The sequence below is a fragment of the Cololabis saira genome, chromosome 13, assembly GCF_033807715.1.
Source record: "Cololabis saira isolate AMF1-May2022 chromosome 13, fColSai1.1, whole genome shotgun sequence".
Classification (NCBI taxonomy): domain Eukaryota; kingdom Metazoa; phylum Chordata; class Actinopteri; order Beloniformes; family Belonidae; genus Cololabis; species Cololabis saira.
This window is the reverse complement of record NC_084599.1, coordinates 17565388-17587631: the sequence shown is the minus strand read 5'-3', so window position 1 is coordinate 17587631 and position 22244 is coordinate 17565388. Positions and strand designations below refer to the sequence as shown.

General features: G+C 42.2%; 1 protein-coding gene across 1 annotated transcript in view; it reads right to left on the bottom strand.

Annotated features, from left to right (window-relative positions):
• The window catches only part of dab1a (DAB adaptor protein 1a), a 127190-nt gene extending 105146 nt beyond the window's left edge, over positions 1-22044 (bottom strand). The window contains exon 1 of the mRNA XM_061738075.1: positions 21747-22044. The gene's annotated coding sequence lies outside the window, so the exon portion shown is untranslated. The remainder of the gene's footprint in view (positions 1-21746) is intronic.
• Between the last annotated feature and the right edge of the window lie 200 nt (positions 22045-22244).

Genomic DNA, 22244 nt, shown 5'->3' with positions numbered 1-22244 from the left:
GCACTTAGGTTCAATTTTTGTTTCGAGACCGGAGTTATAAATTGCTGCGACTCCTCCGCCTCGGCCCGTGCTTCTAGGAATGTGATGATTAAAGTAGCCGGGCGGAGTTGATTCATTCAAACTAACATACTCTTCCTCCTGTAACCATGTTTCTGTTAAGCAGAAAATATCACTCCTGCTCTCTGTAATTATATCATTTACTAACAGAGACTTAGAGCTTAATGATCGTATATTTAGTAGTCCGCATCTAATTTTTAGGTCTGTAATTGGTACCAAATGTACATTGGTTTTAATTTTTACAAGGTTATCTTGGTTAACGCCTCTATAACGCTGCACCTGGTGAACTTTTGGAGGGCGGGGAACTGCAACCACTTCTATTTTGCTAGGCACCTCTAACTGACTAAGCCTCGCCTCCAGCCCTGTTAAACTACAGCTCTGCATCCTGGCCTGGACCCTGCATTGTCAGGGGGAGTGTCTAATAACATTGGCCAGATTTCTAGACATAAGAGCTGCACCATCCCGGGTGGGATGAATGCCGTCCCTTCTAATCAGACCGGGCTTTCCCCAGAATGTCTCCCAGTTGTCAATAAAGTCCACGTCGTTTTCTGAACACCACTGAGACAACCAGCGGCGGAGCGAGAGCATGCGACTAAACATGTCATCGCTGGTCAGATTGGGGAGGGGGCCAGAAAAACCTACAGAGTCCGACATGGTCTTGGCGAAGTTACACACCGAGACAATATTCATTCTGGTTACTTCCGACTGGCGAAGACGGGAGTCATTAGCTCCGACATTGATGATAACTTTACCATATTTACGATTACCCTTTGCCAGTAGCTTCAAATTTGCTTCTATGTCGCCCGCTCTGGCCCCCGGGATACACCTAACTAAGGTCTCTGGAGTCGGCTTCACATGTCTCACAATAGAGTCTCCAATCACCAGGGTCTGTTTCTCAACAGATGTGTCGCTGAGTGGGGAAAAACGGTTAGACACATGAAGCGGGTGGTGTTCCGTGAGCCCTTTAAGACTACCCTTCCTCCGAACCGTCACCCAGCTGCCCTGCCTGGCCGGCTGCTCGGGAGCTGCAGGGGAGCGGTTACGCTCAGCTGCTACGGGCCGGTCCGCCGCTAGCTTAGCCTGGTTAGCTGAGGAGGCTCTCGGACTATGGTTTAGTTGGCCAAACCGGACCTCTAACTGACTGAGCCTCGCCTCCAGCCCTGCAAATAAGCTACACTTTAAGCACTTACCGTCTTCACTAAAGGAGGCAGAGGAATAACTAAACATTTCACACACTGAGCAGGAAAGAGGTGAAGCGGTGGGAGCCGGAGCGGCCATGCTAAGATGCTAACGGAGGCTAACGGACAGAAAATGTATCGGTGATTGGTGACAGTGAAAGTTACGGAAGAGAAAATGAGCGAGTGTTGAAATAAAGACAGTAATGTACCAGATATAGTGCTATTTTACCAGAAAACAGTCTAAGTTTTAGATAAAAAGTCGGGAGAGATCTGAGCCTGCAAACGCCGTGAGACGGCAGCAGCACAGACCGCAACACCAGGAAGTGACGCGATGCGTGACGCAATACGTTACCCAACCAGAGGATGAACACGACTATTTGGCTTAAGGTTGGCCTGATGGTTTTATTATAAAATAATAAAATAAAATAATATAATTTTCCCAAAAGGACAGGTTGGTCAGCAGAAATTCAAACCATACTGGGCATCTACGTTTTTGTGCAACAAGCATTTTTAATAGCTTTGAATAAATTGCAAATCTTGCTTATGCAATTTTTCAATATAAATCATATTTAGATATTAATCACTTAGTATCAAATGGCTCTTCCTACACTTCCACCTAATATTAGACCAACCTGTTGGCTTCCCCTGTCTGTCCTGATTCTTTCTCTCTCTTCCTCTCCTTTTTTTCTACCTCTCCATAAAGTTACCGTCAATCCAAAACACTCGCGCTGCTGCGCGTGCTCGCGGGGGCGCGCATTGGAGCTGCAGCTCATACTAGTGTGTGTGTCGGGGAGGAGAGAGGGGGGGCGGGTGAAGGAGCAGAGGGGCGCCTAATCAATGACGTGCTGCTGTTATTAATCATATACATTACACACAAACGCTGTTAAATACAGAAAATGCACACTTCAAATCTTTTTCAAACATGAGCAACGAGAGGCTCCTCAGTCTCTCTGTGAGCGTCGTCGCTCTGACGGCTCTGGTCCTGTTGACGACTAAAAAAAGGCTCCACGGACTAACTTGTAACAGGCAATGCTATCAGAATACGATGCAAACAGTTAATCTTGGATAAAACATCTTTGTCGCAGGAGTCTAAGACTTCAATAATGGACGGGAACTCGTGTCCGCCATCCACCTTCCGTTTGATGAGTTGTCTGAAGGCTGATTTATAGTTCCGCGTTACACCGACGCAGAGCCTACGGCGTAGGGTACGCGGCGACGCACACCGTACGTTGTGCGTCGCCGCGTACCCTACGCCGTCGATTTAACGCGGAACCATAATTTAGGTTTAACAGTCCAGCTGCCGCGACACATCGCCTGACGGGGGTTTTACATGCAAAAATAAGATTTTTTTATTTTGAATTATTTTGAACATCATGATTACATACTAATAGCCTAGATTAGCCTAGATTTAGAATACTTAGAAGACTATACCAAAAAATAAAAAAAAATTGCATCAAATTTTTGGGTGTGCCAGCTGTCTCTTTGGGTGGCACTGGCACACCCTGGCACACCCGTGGCTACGCCACTGGTTTACAGAGGAAGCTTTAATTAATGCCAAGGCTACACAACTAGTGATGCTCACCCCAGTTCTCACTAGAGGGTTCTCTGATAAATCTTCTATCAGTTCATTATTTATTAGCTTCCTGTTTTATGTAATCCATTGGTGCCTGACAGGATCTGTTCTCATTTTCTTATACATTGTGTGTAAACCGTTTTACTATTAATACAGTCAGCAGACGGCCAGGTACATTTTATACATTTACCATCTGAGGGAGACATTCTGACTGAAGATTATTTTGTTTCTTTTGTAATATCCCCTCTTCTTTAGTCCTGTGTAGCAAACGAATCCAGGAGCACAGAGTGATCTGACATGAAAAGAATCTCCTCTCCACTTTAAATTGGCTACTCTTCAGTAGGTTTTGGCTCATTAGGCCTGTGCCACTGTAGCCTAGTGGAACTCTTTCAATTCAAACGTGAAGAAAGTTTTAAGTAAGACGTCTGCTATGGCTTTACTGAAAAAATGAATTTTATTCATTTATTTTTTGGGGTATAACAAAATGCCACAACATTATGTGGCGAAACAGATGAAAGAAACTGCCAGGAAGGGAAGAAAAACCAAAAGCCCATGTGGGCAGTGGTGGGGCTGTTGGTATTGATTAACGTCCAGCTAGAGATTTACTAAGGAGAACAGAACCTGACGAAATGTATGTTTGTATTATTTGGGATTTTGGCAGCTTCAGTCCTTCATAGTAACCAAGTCGTCCACCTATGGTAAAAGTAGGAGGCGGCATGCTGTGCACAAAATCAGGAAGAAATAGCACTACCAGCTCTTATTTAATAAAACCACAGAAACAGCGAGAGGCCAGTCGTATGGTCAGGTGTATGGGTCTGCTGTGATATTATTACTGGATTTGTGTCCTGGGGGCTGAGATGTGATGAATGTCACCAGTGTTGGTAATAAATTGCAGAGGTCAACCCGCTCTTGTGAGGAGGTTCATGCTTATGGAAGGCCACCTGACAGATGCAGTAATGTGGTTTTGGAAAACTCCCTTCAGCACACATTTCAATTCATCCCTCTAGCCTCAGTTTATCAGTTTAATTGTTCTCTCAAGAGAGCTCTGGTTCAAGGCAGCACAAGAGGACTGCAGTAAGAGCTTAGTTGAGAGGTGATTTACAACAAATATCAAGTTGGGACTTTGTTTGTTTTTAGGCTAGCAACAATTCTCCATAGAGAGCAGAGAGATGGAGGTGAGAGATAGTGGACTGATCACCAGCTCGGAGGCCCTTTTTACACCTGGTATTACAATCCATTCTGCGTAATGTGATCACAAATGGAAAGCCTTAAGTACAGATGTAAAAGCACCCGAGGCCGCATATAACCAGATTCTTTTAGCAATGGAAACCCAATGCATCCTATGCCACATTGACATGAATAATAAAAACTGACATTTTCTGTCAAAGCAGAAGAATGTACTCATTAGCACAGCAATAGTGTCACGCTAAAGTGCAATACAATAAGCCATAACAACCAACAAAATAGCAACACCATGGCTCATCACTGTTGTTTTGATTTGCCTACCTTAGTTGTTGTTTTTTCTTTAAATCCTGACGTACTTTTTCCTACTTCAAGTACTCTGAAACTTTGCTATCTTCCATTTTTCCTCATTATCACTATTGTTGGATATGTTTTGTTCATTTGTTCGTTGAAATTGGAAAAATCCAACAGACAGGAAGGGTGTTTTGTTTTTTTCTAGGTGCCTTAGTGCAGTTTATGGCAATTTCTTTGGTCTTTTGCGAGCGAGGAATCTTGTACGTGCTTAACTGCATACAGGGTTCCACAATGAGATCCCATCACAAGTTGTTACTTGGAACACATATGGAGTTCCATGGTAAGGCCACACCTGACCTAAAGCCTTTTATTTGGGATCTTATCACTCAGGATGGATGCTAATACCATTTCTAAATAGGGTGCATCATCACTAAGTCAGAATGTGTTTGTCATGTTGCTTGATATTTCTATCCTTAAAGATTCACATCTGACCACAATACACATTTTCAAAAGATGGTCCATTGCAGGTGCCTCGAAGTTCACCAATGTTAATGCCACTTCTGGATAAGGTAAACATAAGACCTCCTTTTTTGCACCAGGGAGTTTTAGGAGGCATTTATGACTACTGTTGTATCGGATCCTTGACACGGGCTTCTCAAAGCAATCCCTTCCCCAGGTGGATACTGATGAATGATTTTTCTTCATGCAGAGCTGTACAAGGGTCGGATTTCATGCTCTTCATATTCCTCCTTCATTCCTACAAACAACATAAGATACCTTTAATATTTAAATAGTATGCAATGGAGAGGGAGAAATGTCTTCCAATGTTTCTCTTTGAGGAACATACAGTGTATAATATAGATACAAACAGTATTGAAATATTTTGGGCTTCGCTTTGAAATAAAAGACTCCAACTCCAAAAAGGTAATAACGTTCTTTCCGGGCGATATAATAATATATTGATATATTTTTTAGTGCAACTTCGAATTAGACCATATTGCATATAGTACATCGACATACTTAAACTATATATTGTGATCCTAGGCAAGTTGCTGAGCCAGAGCTCTCTGCCCTGCTCCTCGAGCCCCCGCCCCTCCCTTTCATACACAGGGGGTTGAAGGGGAAAGGCAGGGAAAGATGCAATTCAAGAAACATGGCGGTAGCAGCAATGTCTGCAGCGCGTGTGGAGGAATTGATTGGTAAAAGAAAAAGCAGTGGCTCAGTAATTTGTAGATGGTTTGGGTTCAAAATCAAGTTATTTGTAGGGAGTGTCATAAAAAGTTACATCCAGGAAGCACGACAAAATCTTTTTTACCACCTGAAACAGTGGCGCAAACTGCAGCAGGAGAGAGTGTGTGAAACTGTGCTGCAGAAACGACAGAAAGACATCCACAACCCGAAAAAGCTCCAGCTCTGAAATAAAGCTCACTGCATGCTTCATTTTCCCGCAGTGTGCCTTATGAAAAGAAAAGTGACAAGTGGTGTACTATAACTAAAGCAGTGTCCTATCACATTGCTAAAGATATGGCCCCAGTTGCAACTGTGGAACAAGTCGAATTTAAAAAGCTACTGAAAACTATGGACCCAAGATATGAGCTTCCCAGTCGCAACTACTTTTCATGAGAAGCACAAATGTATACTGAAGTGAGGCAGAGCCTTGCTGACCGGCTCGCTAACTTGACCCATTTTGCGTTGACCAGTTATATGTGGTCAAGCAGGACATGTAAGACGCTTCATTTCACTGAAGACAGAGAGATGAAAACAGCGTGGCTCCAAACAAGTTATTTCCCCCAAGACCACACGGGTGAACATATAGCTGAGGCCCTGCAGGACGCAATTGCAAGCTGGAAACTCCAAGAAAAACCATCTGGTTGCTATAAGAACCGACAACGGGAGCAACATTGTCAAAGCGGTTGAGCTGAGGACGCTTCGGTCACAGATTACACTTGGCTCTTGGTGAGTGCAGCGCTGTAAGGAGTAGGCCTATTAAGATATTTTACTTTAAACAAAAACTAAATATTAGTTTTGGGGTATTTTCTAATTTTCCTTTGTTTGTCTGTCTGCAACTTTGTGTTTTATGCTACTGTCATATCCAAGTCTCCGTAGAAAATTTGAATGTTAAATAAATTAATAAAACACAGAACTTAGAGTGCTAAAAGTAAAATCACTTACAATACAAAAGATTTCACAGCCATATTATTAGGTTGTTTGATAAGAATTAGTGATGTATTGATGTGTTTACCATTTTAAAGGTGAGGTTAGCCTGTTGATTTCATCAAGGTAACATACATATATTTAGGGCCCGAGCACTGACAGTGCGAAGGCCCTATTGTATCTGTAGGAATTGTTTTTGTTTTTATCATTTTTCTTCCGACGAAATGAGGGCCTTTTTGTCCCTCTAAACGTGCCCCAAAAGTCACCAAATTTTGCACGCAAGCCAGGCCTGACGAAAAATGTTATATTTAATGGCTTGCATTAATGGGCATGGCCTAATGGCTCAACAGCGCCCCCTACAAAACTTCGTGCCTCAAGCCCCACAATACGGTTTGATGTACATGCACGAAAATCGGTACACACCTGTATCATGTCACAACTTAAAGAAAAGTCTCTTAGCACCATGGCGGAAACCGAACAGGAAGTTGGCCATTTTGAATTCATCGTGTAATTTTGGCGCAATTTATGCCATTTCTTCGGCCGTTAATGCGGCCCGAACTGTAACGTGCACCCAGGTGTGTTATACATCAAAATGTGCGTCTCGATCCTGCGACGATGGGCATTACTTTTCTCAGTCAAAAGCGTTACCGTGGCGACGATAGACGTCAAAACGCATGACCCCCCTTCATCTGATTGGTTCATATTTGATAGTTCCTACTTTCTGCCATAACATTTCTTACAGGATTAAAATTTAGAAAATAAATTAATACAATATTTGATATTTATGATTGACTGGTGTTGGTTAAGAAAAAAAAGCTATGAAATGAGAAAAAAACTATTAATGTAGAATATTTCTAAAATTTCTAAAGCACTTAGTCGTATGAGTGTCTTAAAGTGAAACCAGTCAAACTTTTCGCATACGCCCATTTAATTAGTAGTTTTTTATGATTCTGACAGGACGTGGCATCAATGACAAGCACATCACCTGGGCCATTGCTCTTTGCAAGAGAATTGTAGCCTGTTTTTTGTACAGCTGGAAGAAAAGGAGACATCTGGCTGAAGTTCAGATTCACTCCCACTTTGCGGAAAAAATATTGGGATTTATATCGTATATCGATATTCAGCCTAAATATATCGGAATATGACTCTTGGTCCATATTACCCAGGCCTAATATTCCGTAAAATGTAAATACAAACAGAATGCGAGTTGCAAAATCTCATAGAACCATCTTTTTATTCACAAGAGAACACAGAAAAGATATTAGATGTAGAAAGTTTGACATTTTATAATTTCATCAGTATATTGAATTTGACGACACCAACACCACTCAAAACTGTTGGGACATGGGTAACAAAAGAATGGAAAAATGAAGTAGTATTAAAAGAAAAACACTCAGACGAACACTTTATATGTTTTGAAGCATATGCTGCCATCCAAATAATATATTTTTCAGGGAAAGCCTTGCATCTCTCAGAGAGATATTGCTAAACCACTTACTGAATCTGTAATAATAATAAAAAAGCATGGCTTGGGAGTAGACGTATCTGGGTGCTGACTGACCTGCCTGGAGTCCTGACATTTCACCCACTGAAAACCTCTGGTGCATCATGAAATGAAAGATAAGACAAAGACGACCCAGAACTGTTTAGCAGCATGATTTCCATACCAGACAAGAATGGGTCAATAGTCCTTCAAAAATCCAACAACTGGTCTCCTCAGTTCACATGGAAAGTTGAAGAGGGGGATGCTGAACAGTGGTGAACATTGGTGAACACTGCCCATGTCCTAACTTTTTGAGACATAATTTGACACCTGCCAAATTCAAAATTAACTCTTTTTTTCTGGAGATTATACATTTCCTCATCTATGACTTTATGATTTGCAGATTACTGCAGCCTGTTTTAATTTACATTATGAACTGTCTCACATTTTGTTTAGGATTGTAAATATTAAGATTCACATTTTTTTTCTCATATCGTCCCACACCACCTGAACCTTCTTCATTTCATAGGATATGTGTTTAAACTCAAAAAAAGAAATAACCATAAATCTAAAACTATTTTCAGGGTTCCAGTTTCTTGTATAAGACAAAAGACTTTTAAGCAGCGTAAGAATGGTAAAATCTACACATACAGTATACAAATATGTCTGCCACTTAATCACAATCTCTAACACACACACACACACACACACACACACACACACACACACACACACACACACACACACACACACACACACACACACACACACACACATATATGCAAACCAGATATCATGGTCCATGCGACTCAGCCAAATACTTAAATCAATTCCAGCTGTCACTACTATTGATAAGTGGCGGAAAAAGTCAAATAGTCCACAAACATTGAATATTGTCTACTTCATTCCTCATTTATTCAACTTCAGGCTCTTTCATGCACATACTTGTGAGCGCCAGTTTCTTAGACGGAGGGAGGGGTGGTCTTTAACCCCCCACCAACACACACACACACACACACACACACACACACACACACACACACACACACACACACACACACACACACACACACACACACACACACACACACACACACACACACACACACACACACACACACACTCAATAAAGAAGGGGGCAGGGGGGCAGACTACTTATCACTCTCATCAACCCTCAGACTGCTATGAATTGAAAGAGGCTATTATCTGGAAGAATATCCAGCTAATTGAATGCTGCCTATCTTAATGCTCATATAGGGAATGGGTGGGAGAGACTGAGTGTGAGTGGGGGAGTCAAAAAAATTGTGTGTGTGTGTGTGTGTGTGTTGGGGGGGAGGGGGTGATAAGGCATAATATTCAGTGTGAGTATGAGCTTGTGTGTCTGTATGTGCAGATGCACACAGTTCCAGCAGAGTGTTTCAGTCGTGCAGATGTTCTGGGGAACTCGATCAAGGAGCACAAATGACCTAAAAGGAGATGATTGAATCCTCCATTCATCCTTAAAAGGTCCCTGACGGAGAGATGGAACACAAACACACACACACACACACACACACACACACACACACACACACACACACACACACACACACACACACACACACACACACACACACACACACACACACACACACACACACACACACACACAGAAACACACACACGGAAACACACATGCCACTGAATCTCCTGAATTCACTTTCAATCCATTTTTATTGGTAAATCTTATATGCAATATTTGCGTTTCACTAGTTTATATTTGACAATTTTATATTCATAGGAATTTGACTTCTGCCTTTATCACTCCACCTGTATGTTGGGAACACACCCTGTGCATACACACACACACACACACACACACACACACACACACACACACACACACACACACACACACACACACACACACACACACACACACAGTGACCACGCACTAAAGAACTGGTGACTGCAGCTTCAACATCCACGAGAAGCTTGGATTAATAGACTAAAGTAAATAAAGGATTGATGGCTGGAGGGATGGATGCCACACATCATTTTTTACTACTGCTTGGAAGCCTTGAGTTTTGGATTTGGTTGCTATTGTCTGTATATTTTTGAAGCCTGAGGCTCCCATATCTGGCAGAGAGGGAGGAGCTTTAAGATATCAGCTAACACTTGCGCTTGCTTAATTAGTTGAGGGCTTCAGTAATTAACACCTGATTTAAATTCCCCCAACTTTCAGTGAAGAATGCATATATTACTCCACTGATAAATGAGTTAAAAGTAACAGCTACAAGTCAAAATGATTATCATGCAAATACTGTACAGTTCGTTGATAAATGAAGTTACTGTCTTGGCTTGTGGTGAATTAACTTACTACCCTAAGACTTGCAAATTACTTGCAAATTACACCAGTTGAATCACATTCACTGCGGTCACATATAAAAAAAATAAAAAGCTAATTTTAAAAACTCTGATACCTACAAGATCACAAGATTAGGACAATACAACCTTAGATGAAAAACAACACAACCTGTTCAACAGTTATTGTATATTTAACAGAAAACAAGCACAACCTTTGTGTAGCTTGTAGAATCATCTTTAGCTGTAGCAACCTGGAGTAATTGTTTGTTTTATTGTCATCAATCTCTCACATCATTTAGCAGTATTTTTTCAGTGCTCTCTCTGAGTCTCACCACCGTACTTCAATGGCGTTGGATTTTGAGTTGACAACTGAAACAAAATAATTAGTTGGTTGATCTGTTGTATTGACTGTTGCGTTTGGGATCATTGTCCTTAGTGAGGCTTTGGCTGTTGGACAAACGGCCTTATATTTGATATTTATCTACATGGAAGTTCATGATCCCCTCATGACTGCAAGCTGCCCAGGTGTTGTGGCTGCAAACAAGCATAAATCATCACATTTCCACCATGGCTGAAAGCTGGTATGAGGTGTTTTGGCTCTATAAGGCTTGGAACAAGGCAACTGGACTTTCAAGCTTTTTAGAGTGATCTGCATGACTTAGACTGTACACCAGTGCTGTGTTTTTGTTGACATTCTGTTTAGTTTTTGAAAAACGTTCCACTGTTCACTGATTAAATACCCCCAATTGGACTTGTCTCTTCAAAGGACATTGCACCGAAAAATGGTACTAACTCATTATAAGATGTTCTTTTCCTTAGCAACTCTTCCGAACAACTGTGACCACAAGAACCAGAATCAAATGAGATGACCCGTTGGGAGCTAGTGCAGGCCGACATCTCAAGCAGAGTTTTATGCTTGCTTTGACCCATCAACATGGTTTATTCCAGTTATTCCATCTTGTTGATTAGTCTACTTAAGTATCACCTCCCAAGCTCACCACAGCTCTTAAAACCCCACCTCCTCCTCTGCTTCAGTCTGTAGAGTTCATAGGCTCTAGTTAAATGGATTAGTTATGTTCATCACCCCAGTAGCTCTACACATGCCTAATAAGTGGGGATTGATTAGATCTGAGCCTTGCCGCCAAAACTCAAGTGTCTTATCATTAGGAAAGCATTTTGAAATCTACATTGTGGGAGATGACTGTAGTCAAGTTCCCATTACATATTTTTGCAAAAGAAAGCAAACTCTGAATTTACGATAAAAGCTAGCGCTGCGGGGGTCGGTGTTCCATTGAGCAGCGTTTTTCTCTGTATGAGCTTAACTCTCCTTGTTCTCACTCGGTATCTCTGTAACTGTCCGTATCTCGTCCTGCGAGACTCCTCTTCAAAATGATGAAAAAGATTATGTCAATTTGAAAAAGATGGACGAGAACATTTTTAGTCTTTGACAAATTATTGTGATTGCCGCTACCACTGTTGCGAAAATAGTTAACAGAGGATGTAGGCAGCGGATGATCATTCAAATGATTATTCAGAGGCAAAAACCTTCATGTAACGCAGTAATGCATGATGATTAAGTATAGCATAACTATGTCGTATTAATGAGGCCAAAACCAGCTGGAAACTAGATTTTGATGACTTTAGATTGACCGACTACATCACATCTAGTGCTGCCAGATACATGGAAATGCGGAAAAGGCATTTCCATTACACTTTTACGGTACATTGGATTATCAACGCGTCTGAAAAACCATCTCATGAAAAAGGCTTTTGTGATGTATTTTGCGATAGGTTTTTGCGCAGCATTTCCATTACAGGTTTTCCTTTACGATATTTAGGTTCTGCACAAATCTAGAGGTAATGGAAAGACGACTAGAGTGAAATTAAATTCCGTGATCCCTGAAAGTCAAGGTCATGGGACAAACTGGGAGACTAAAGTCAATATTAAGTCGAGTCAAACCGCTTTATTTTTGTGTGAAGGACAGAAAATACAGCACTGGGGTTGTCTAGGTAGAGAAAGCAGGCTCTTGTGGGGTATCCATGCTGCCGCTTCTGCTGGATAAGTAGCCAGTTGCTTGCTTAGTGCCAGTGGCTTAGCCATAAGTACACCATAAGCTGATACAGTAGCAAACCTCCTCACTATTTGAGGATCTTCGGCCTACTAGTCCAAATTGCTTAATGTAGCATTAAGCTGCTTTTTGGCTTTCATGAATAAATATTACAGTTGCATTTTCATTTCCTCTAAATGCATGTCCACTAAATACATGCTTACTTGCTGTAAATCTCCGCTGCTCAATCTACAGCACAAAGCCATCCTAACTGGCTCTGAGCTGATCGGAGCTGAAAATTCTTAGCAATTAAGTGAGGTCTGCCTCATTTGATCTGTATTTTGTAGTGTGCATTTATGCATCTGTGAGTCAAATCCTCTTACATGCCTGGCTGTAAACAACATTTAAAAGAGCAAGAAGGACACTTCATTAGGGAGGTGCTGACTGCACGCACAAGGGCAATAACATTATACTCTGTTAAACAGCAATCGTACATTATATTTATAAAAGGCTTTTTGTTGTTCTCAAAGGTATTCCAAATCAGGTTAAAATGTTAAATGCAGTCAATCAAGTTAAATGCATAATTGCAATTTTTTTTGTTTTTGCATAAGGTAAACAAAGACAGCTTTCCATACCAAAATCAGAGTAACAAATTTGTGTTTTGGTTGATTGTTGCACATTTAACTGTAACATATTCATTTACTATGGTTGCAGCACTGACAGCTGTTGCGTGCATGTGCACTGTAATTGTTGAAGCTTCTGTATTCCTGAATTCCTCTGGTTTGCTACCACATGTGTCAACCACTACAGGCAGTAGTTGTAAATATCCAGCTGATGGAATGGAAAACATTGAGGATTTCCTGCAGGAAATAAATAGCAGCCTGTCTTACTTTACATTAAACTGCCAAAATGTTGAATGAGCAGCACAGAAGAATTGATTTTTGAGTCCACTTTGTGTCTAGTGTGGTGGTGTGACAACCTGACAAACATATCACCGTCAGTTAGTGCAGGTCTGCTTTCCTCTGGAAATGAGACCATAAACTGCCAGCCATTCTTATTATTTTCCTCTTTGATTACTTTCATTTCTCTAAAATTCAGATTTAATTTCCAGTTCTGGCATCCAACATTACATGCAGTAGAGTAGGAATGATGGCAAATGACTGTTTTGCAGTCAAAGAAAACAACAAAACCCATGTTGATCCAAGATATTATTCCAAGATGGCTCTTGGACGCTGCTGCACGAGTCATTGCATAAATCCCTTGCCCCATTGCAGTTGGTTTGGTATGTGCTGGTGTAAATGGCTGTGAATAGGAGGGATACCACAACCATTTTTGCCAAAATGAAAGGCTATGGCCAGCCAGGTTCAGTCAGACACAGGTGGCAACCAAGGTTCAGCATATGGGGCAACTGTTTTGATGAAAACAAGGTTTTAGCCAGTCGTCTACCTGACTACAATCACAAAAAGGCATTGATTGTTCTGTAGACTTTACTTATGTAAGGCTGAACATGTCAACATCTAGAGGCAGCTACTATACAGTGCACACCAGGTCTCAGGAAAAGTATATAGTATAAAGTATATAAGTACTTTATATAAACCAAATTGCTTACAGAAGCTGTGATCATGGTTTCCTCGTAAAACATGTCTCAGCATATCAGCAGTTATGGATGAACAAACTAAAAACTGGTTAAATCCAGTCCTGGCAGAAACGTAGTCTGGTATTCACATATACTCTGAGTGTTCATCAGTAATGGCTGCTGCAGCGGCTACAGTGACTGACCTCTGCACAGCAGATCCAGGAAATGGCCTGCAGAGACGTAAACTTGAAATACGACAGCCTGCATTCAGTCTGCTCCCTTCACCTCTCTAAGTACGGCAGTGTTAAAGTGCACATCCATGTAGGGCCACAGAGGGGCCGAGTGCAATGAGACAAGACAAGAGCAATGCATGTACAAGTTTTTTTCACATGCATGAGTGTGCGTGTTAAATATGATGACTCAGGGAAGAGGATAAACAACTGAGGCTGAGCAGTGAAATGGTCAATCAGAGCTCTGCAGCACTGAAAAGTTTCACTTACTGCTTAGCTCAGTCTTAAGCTCCTCTGGGATCCTCTTCTTAACATAAAAAAATCCCACTTTGATCATTTTTTTTAATGTTTCCATTTTAATTGAATCTCAGCTCGGTTTACGGGTTGTACAGATTTTATGACCCATGAAACCACATAAACTTCACTCTGTGAGCGACCCTGTTTGTAAATGTGCAGAAAGCAGCAGAAGTTGCATGTGCCTCATGGGAGCGAGTATAGTCCCTTATACACACCACCTTCTATGTGGGACTGTCATGCCGATGCTCCACCTCATTTTGTCATGTGAACAACCCTGAGGCAGAATGGCAGGGCATTTTCATTACGCTGCTATTCCATCTTGGGAGGCAGTAACAGAAGTGGGGAAAAAAAGCTGAGAATACCTCTGTGTAGAAAGAGGCAATCGGGGACACTGAGCCTTGGGGTCTGTCTCTTTTTTCTGATTTTGCCCTCCGACACCGATGCAGCTTGGCTCAGAGGAAGCACGGGTCTCTGTCGCCTCTCTGCCTGGAACTGTTCTGAGCTTTTCTCCAACTTATAAGGCAAATCATTCCCAATGTCACAAATGTTTGGTTACAGTTATTTCTCAGGAAATCCACCCATATAGAAGGAATGACACAGATAAAGCTAAATAAATGCTTGAAGAGTGAACAAAGCTGCGTCTGCACTTATCACTCACACCATTTTTTTGGCTTGCAGACTGCCAGCGCACAGTTTGCTCCGAAGCTGACTCATGGTGATATTGCATCTAGTGTAGAATGTCCTAACTCACACTTCGTTACGATAATCCAGACTTTAGTTGGTTTTATATGAACAACACAAGGGCGGCATATTAGCATCCCCTTGTAACGGCAATATTGCAGAAACGGTGTAAAACCAGCTCGTGTTAGAGAGAACGCAGAAGCATCTGAGCACCCGCCCGCCCCTATGGGGCAGAGCAAGCCACACATGTGAGAGTCAGGTGCTCCAGCGACGCAGACTGTGATGCTGTGTGAAGCTGTCCTGCACAGAGACGCAGGATGTAACACCGCTACCCACTAGAAGTGAAATAGGTAACCACCACTCTGTCTCTCAGAATAAGACAGACTCAAACATACATCACTTCCACGTGACAGCTGTATTGCCACTGCTGCAACATACTATCAAACATCACTGTGCACTGGTTTGGTGGCAGTTGTTGGTAATGATGAACACTGAACTGTGGCTAATCTTTACAAACACGCAGGGCAAGAGAGAGACAAAGAGGACAATCACGAGACGGTTAAAAAAGTCATTAGAATAAAGAGAGAAACAGAACTGGAGAAAAACCATTACAGACAGAGAGGGTAAAGATGCAAAGACGAACTCCTGGGAGGACAACGTCTCTCCACTCCTGTCTTCATCTGTTCCTTTCATTGACTTTGTTTGTATCTAACGGCTAAGTGAGGAAGTCAGAGGAGTTGTTCCACTGGGAGGAAAGACCTGCAACTCCCATTCTCCCTCTACCCTTTACGCGTGGATTCATTAGCTATTGTATCCTTGAAAAAAGAATTTTGAGCAAAAGAATCGCTGCTTCTTTGTGAGCGACCATATGAAAGACAAAGAACACAAATTAAAAAGTAATTTGCGATGCTTGTTTGCCGGTTTCTCTCCAGCATTGAAAATGTCACAAGGAGCATGTAATACTGCTGGGGCCTGCTGAGGCATGACACAGGTCACTGTACGCCACTGATGTGTTTGAATGAGTGTGTGTGTGGTGTGAGAGAGAGAGGTGGTCAGGGATCTTGACTTCTGGGGAAATTAGAATGTGAGGCGTTGACTTAATTGAAGTGTTAATGTGCTGTGACTCCAGTGTGGCACATGCCACCGTGTTCGTGCGCGCCTCTTTACCTCCTGAAAATGCCTTCTCTAAAGTGTTTTTGTTTGCTGTGAAAACTCATTAACACAGAGAAGACCTTTGTGATTTCACACACCCCCACCTGCCCACCCCGAGTGGCACTCTGAGGAAAAGGAAGGACCGGTGTGTACAGCGAAGGGGAACAAGGGTGGATCAAATGTGATCATCAGGATGTACAATACTGCTGCAATACGAATGAGAGCAGGGAAGAAAAAGGCAGAACTCAGAAGCTTCAGTTCCATAACATAACATCTAATCCGAAACAAGGGGATCCCTGGAGCTAGGCTGCAGGCGGAGAGCAAGTGGAGGAAGAGGGAGGGGATGGGGGTGAGGATGCTGGGTACAGGAAAACCATGCTGAGCAAAGCAGAACCAGAGAACCAGGGTTGCAAAGAGGCGGGAATTTTCCAGTAAGTTTCTGGCAACTTTCCAGAAACCAGGAAAACAAACCGCACAAATGAATAAGCATTACTGGGACTTCATTGGGCTTTTCCAGGGTGTACCCTAGATGGATGTTAGATGGATATATGAACTATATGAAAAGATAAACGTTCCTCAATCAACATGTTAAGTCAAACTACGACTCGTGTTTTTGTATAAAAAATAAAATCGAAGCAGCACAACATTAATGAACTCACTTGACTCTTGAATTTTTAATGAAATGGTATTACCCAGCTTACATTTACTTAATCTTATTTACTGAATATGTTGGTATTGTATAAACATGTTTTATACTTATATTTAACTTTAAAGTAGCAATGTTTTTAGGTAGGTTTGTAGGAGATAGAGAAGAAATACTGCAAGTGCAGTCATGTCACAAAAATGATGACCTTGTATTGGGTTCGAATATAGCAAGTTAGCGTGCTAAATAACTAGTTTTGGTTCATTCAGTCTAGTAATAAAATGTACAACTTTGGAGCAGAAATAAACGTATTTGCAGCCTCGTTCAAATAACCATTTTGATCTCAATCGTTGGATTTCACATCCATGACAACTGAGAGGGGTGAAATTTATTTCTACCACGCCAGGAGAATTTATATAAAGCATTACATTTATTTCAAATATAATTGACTAACAGTTGGTTGACAATAGAATAAAATCAATCAAATTTAATCTGAGTGTTGTAACCAATGACACACTGAAAGAAAGCTTTCTTTTTCAATTACACGGTATATTGCTGTTTGAGGCTAACCTGCACTTTTGCAGATGTATTCCCATGAATTCTCATATACAGTATTCATATTCATTCCCAAGGAAAGTTTCCAACTTGGAAAATTCCCATAATCTTTCATCCTTATTCAGAGCAGGGATCAGGAATAATCAGAGGAAAAGACACAGTAATGACGGCCGCGGTAATGATGAAGTCTAGTGATGAAGAATGGAAAAGAAAGAGGCTTGAAGTGAACGATAAAATAAAACCAATTATCACGGTTTTCAGTGATTCATTCAGTCCATTTAGTCCCAAAATAAAGATTGTAGATTGAGGTCCTTCTCCGACTTTTCCAATGTCTGTCATTTATTCTAATTTCTCATCGCACTTATGCTTCCACAATTATGCATTTCCTCCTGGAAGGACGATTTACTTCTGACGCATAACTCATAAGAAGGTGGTCTCCTCCTCTGCTTTCACCATTTCTGTCATCCTAAGGTTGTCAAATCATCACTGACAACAGAACTTGCCAAATGCATGCATCAGTCACTGCACTATGTCAAACATGGTGGCAGTGAAAGTGTGCATGTGGACCGCCGCTATGTGAATGCTAACCCGAGTGGACAGATTCTGAGTGTTTTTAAGAAGATTATAACGTACAAACTGCAGAGGCAGATTAGCTGGCAGCTGGATCTGCACCTCTGGATGGACTCGGGCTCTGTGCATGGTCTGCGTACAGGTTCTGCGCTTCAGCGCCTCTGCTTGTATTACAACTGCTCTCCAACAGGTAGTCGTGACTGGCACTAACGGTGGTTAAGCGCACATAGTTCATCTTAAAGATTATAAATGTGTGACATGTGTGAGTGTTTGTGTCTGTATTGATTTGCACTCTCTATTTCCTTCACAGTAAATAAATGACAAGAAATAAGCCATGCAATATGCACACGTGGACCCAGCGAGCTGTAAAGATATTCTCGATGCCAATTATGTGTGAGAAAATGTCAGACATACACACACACAGAGGCAAACACACTCACACAGGAAGTGGATCAATGGGAGGGGCAGCCAGCCAAGAACCACTCAATTTTCCCTCTTTCCTTTCTGTATAATGGTAGAATCTTTAAACAGAAAAATACCGATACTTAACATGTCACAGGCTGATAAGAATACAGCAGGATAATGAAGTTGACATTTTAAAGGAATCTCTCATTTGCTTTTTATTAGTGTTTTAATTGTGAAAAGCTTCTGCTCCTTTGTACACATGAGTGTACATTTGAGAGGGACGTGAGATGGTTTGAGTGAAATGCCTTTGCAGCTCATGCTGAGGATGAATCAACTGCGGTTTAGCCATGAGTCTGAGCTCAGATACCTGCCGTGGACCGGACTGGTCTCACAGAGGTGAGAGATGGCAGGATGCATGCAGGTTCAAACATCTTACGACACTAAACGCAAGTAATTTTTCCAGCCAACTGAAATAATGAGTTGCAAGGGTTCTGTGAAAACGTCAAAGACGAACAACTCCTGAATCCCCATAGTGCCTTTTAACTGGAAATGATCAACTAAATCATGCCTCCATGAGGAATATTTGCAGCAAGTGGCAGAAAATAGCACCTCAGCTGGAGATTTGGCTGATGCAGGCATGCGTGCATAAATGAATGAATGAAGGATCCATTAGAAGAACAAACAAGCCGAAATGTAGCCCAAAGCAACTAAACTGAACCGAGATTGCTGAAAAAATAAATTAAATAAAGATCTACATTTGAAATGTCATTACTGAGATCATAAAGAGGATGTTTAATCAGACTAGTGATAGCAGAGAATTTGGGGACTGTTGGTTATCTTCATGCACAAGTTTATTTCTACGGCAACTGCCTGCTTTTTGTTTGGAGGTTATTTAAAGAAATGCCTCTGAGACACAGCCACTGTTTCACTAAGCAGGTAACATGAATAGACTGTCAACTTATTGTAGTTTGAATTGTATCCATAGCAACAAGTGTCACTGGGGTGCCTCAGCAAAATAGGCAGCTATGTGAATGATCAAACTCATGTTTGTTGTGAGCAGAATGAGAGCAGTTTGTCTTTTATTGACTTTTACTTGTTCTTTTAAACAATTCCTTGTATCTTTTTTAATTAAAAATGCTGCATGTGGTATTTCTTGAGTCCTACTAAAAGCATTAAATCTTTGGTACACACCACAGTTTTACTGTTCACCCACAGCCAGTAGCCAGGTCCCACTGAATAAGGCTGGTAAAAAGGTCGGAAGGCTGCAAAATGACCCTTGAGATAATAAGTGCAAACGATTCAAACTTTAAACAGAACACAGATAAAGAAAGACCTTGATATGAATTTGTTGCTGCGCTGCTTTAGTTTCTTGTAGCTACTCTTTATGCAGACTTTTACACAGTGTGAGTATCTGTACACCCTAAAACTACTGCGTGTGTCGACTGTTTTCCAAATACCAGTAGTACATTTGTTGAAACAAGCAAAAACCAGTGAAGTACATTCCAGCTTCCTAAATGTTTTGGTGTCAAGATAAACCAAGATCCTGTTCAAAATTAAGCATATACTGCCATTGGGCATTTTCTACAAATATACAACACACACGCACAACCAACTACTTTGCAATGGAAGAACATACGTTGCAATACCATGCATAAGTTGTAAACACTGACAGAGAGCAGGGCAAACTGAGAGCAAGGCTGTAGATGGGGCAGAATTGAAAAGGGAGGAAGAAAGCCTTCAGTAGACTTTTCTTTCAGTTTCCACACAATGCTCTGTGGGTTTCTATGACAACCTGGAGTGCCAGCTGGGCCCATACACACAGAAGTAAGAGGTCTGCTTGGAAAAAGTGAGGGAAAAAGTTCCTAAATCTTTTACTGGGTCAGAATAGTAACATTTCAAAATAAAATCAATTAACTTACAACAAAAACGTTTTAAACGTATTAAGTACTTTTCAGATGAGAGCAGATTTCAGTATAAAGTGTTTTTTGTTTGTTTTTCAGTAGTTAACCTGTGGATTGGAACCATGATTCCTTAGTTGCTGTGCGAAGTGGCCCACTTTAAGTGGGTGTAAAAAGCCAGTCATCAGAAAAACATGAACAGTTGTTTGCAAGCGTCATACAGTTTTTTGTTTTTTTTACGTCAGTGAAAAAAATAACCCTTAATGCAATAAGGATCCTCGCAAGATGGGAGCATTTGGTCAGATGCAGAACTCCAGGCTGCTGCAGCGACATGCTGTACAGTATGCACCTCATGCAGGCCGTGCATGTGGCAGACGGAGGAGTGGAGTGGAGGGTCTGCAGAGCCGCGGCCTCATGATTAATGCGGCTTTTAGCTGCAGCGGAGTCTGCACGGGCCCCTCACAGCACACCGACGCGGCCGCTTATTCAACCCTCCCTCCCTCCGTCAGCCATTCTGCCCTCTTTCCTCGCTCGCTTTCTCTCCCCATCAACCGAACCCCGGTGAGTGGGTGCCAGCCAGAGCCCCATATAGCCCATTGACTCCCATTTCCACACTAAAGGCTGATTTATGGTTCTGCGTTAAATCGACGCAGAGCCTACGGCGTAGGGTACGCGGCGATGCGCACAGTACGCCGTAGGCTACGGCGTAGGCTCTACGTCGATTTAACGCGGACCATAATTCAGGCTTAACACCTCAATCAACCAAGCCCACAAAGTGCGGCCGGGGCTTACACATCTTTTTTTTTGGTTTTGTTTCATAACTTCTGAAACGCATGAAGTGCAGTGGAGTAGGAACACGGAGAAACCCGCTCTTCAAAAAACAACTCAAAATCGACAGAGAAAAAAAGGAAACTACTGTGATAAAAGTCCCAGATGGGCTCCCCTCGCCCGGGAGATTTATGAGGCAGCAGGGGACGCGGACATGCGTCCACCAGGGCAGAAACATGCATGTTAATCACAGGAACACCAACTTTGGAGGATGTGCTTTGATAGTCAGATATTGTTGCATCTGTGAAGTGGAGCTGAACATCCCTGGATGGGGCGCCCCGTAACTACACACGCCAAATGCGGCAAAACTCCTTTCTCTCTCCTCCTCCTGAGCGGCACAGACGCGCACAAAAGCAGCCCGTGACCATTATTTTATGGGGGAGTCACTCTTCTGCCAACACACACGCACACACACACATGCACACACACACTAACACCCCAATGCACCAGCAGCAGCAGCAGTAGATCATTCATTGCAGGGATAGGGAGCGGAGCAACACAGAATCCACAGGCTTCTGAGCTGCAGCAACTATCGCGCACCCATCTAAAGTCCCGGCGCCTCTGCAGAGACGCGCAGTTTCCACCGGCCAACTCACCTTTGCGCTACAGCGAAATTGAGCACAGTTAGTTCCCATTTCGAGAAGAAAAAAAAAGGGGGCTTTAGAATCCAGTCATCCACGTGTATCTCCTCCTGGTTTATTCAGACATCCACAGTAAGTTTCAGTAGGGATGATAATCCCCTCTTCCATTCCGGTGAGAGCGCCTCCAAGCTCCGTTACATCTTTTTCTACAATTCTTACAAAACTATGCCACGCTTCTTTCAGCGGGTTTTTCTCTCTCTCTCTTTCTCTCTTTCCCTCTCTCTCTCCACTCTCCGGTCCTCTGCCCCCTCTTCTCTCCTCTCCCTCTCTGAGGTTGCCTGGTTACCTCTCTCCGTAGGCTGGATCAGACTGCCGCTCCGCAGCCAATCACCAGCCCGGGCTGCTCTTAACCCCTCCACTGCTGCACTGTCCTGATTTCCAGTTTTCAAGGAGTGACGGTGGAGGGGGGAAGTGAGGAGGAGAAGGGAAGGAAGCACGGCGTGATAGACTAAG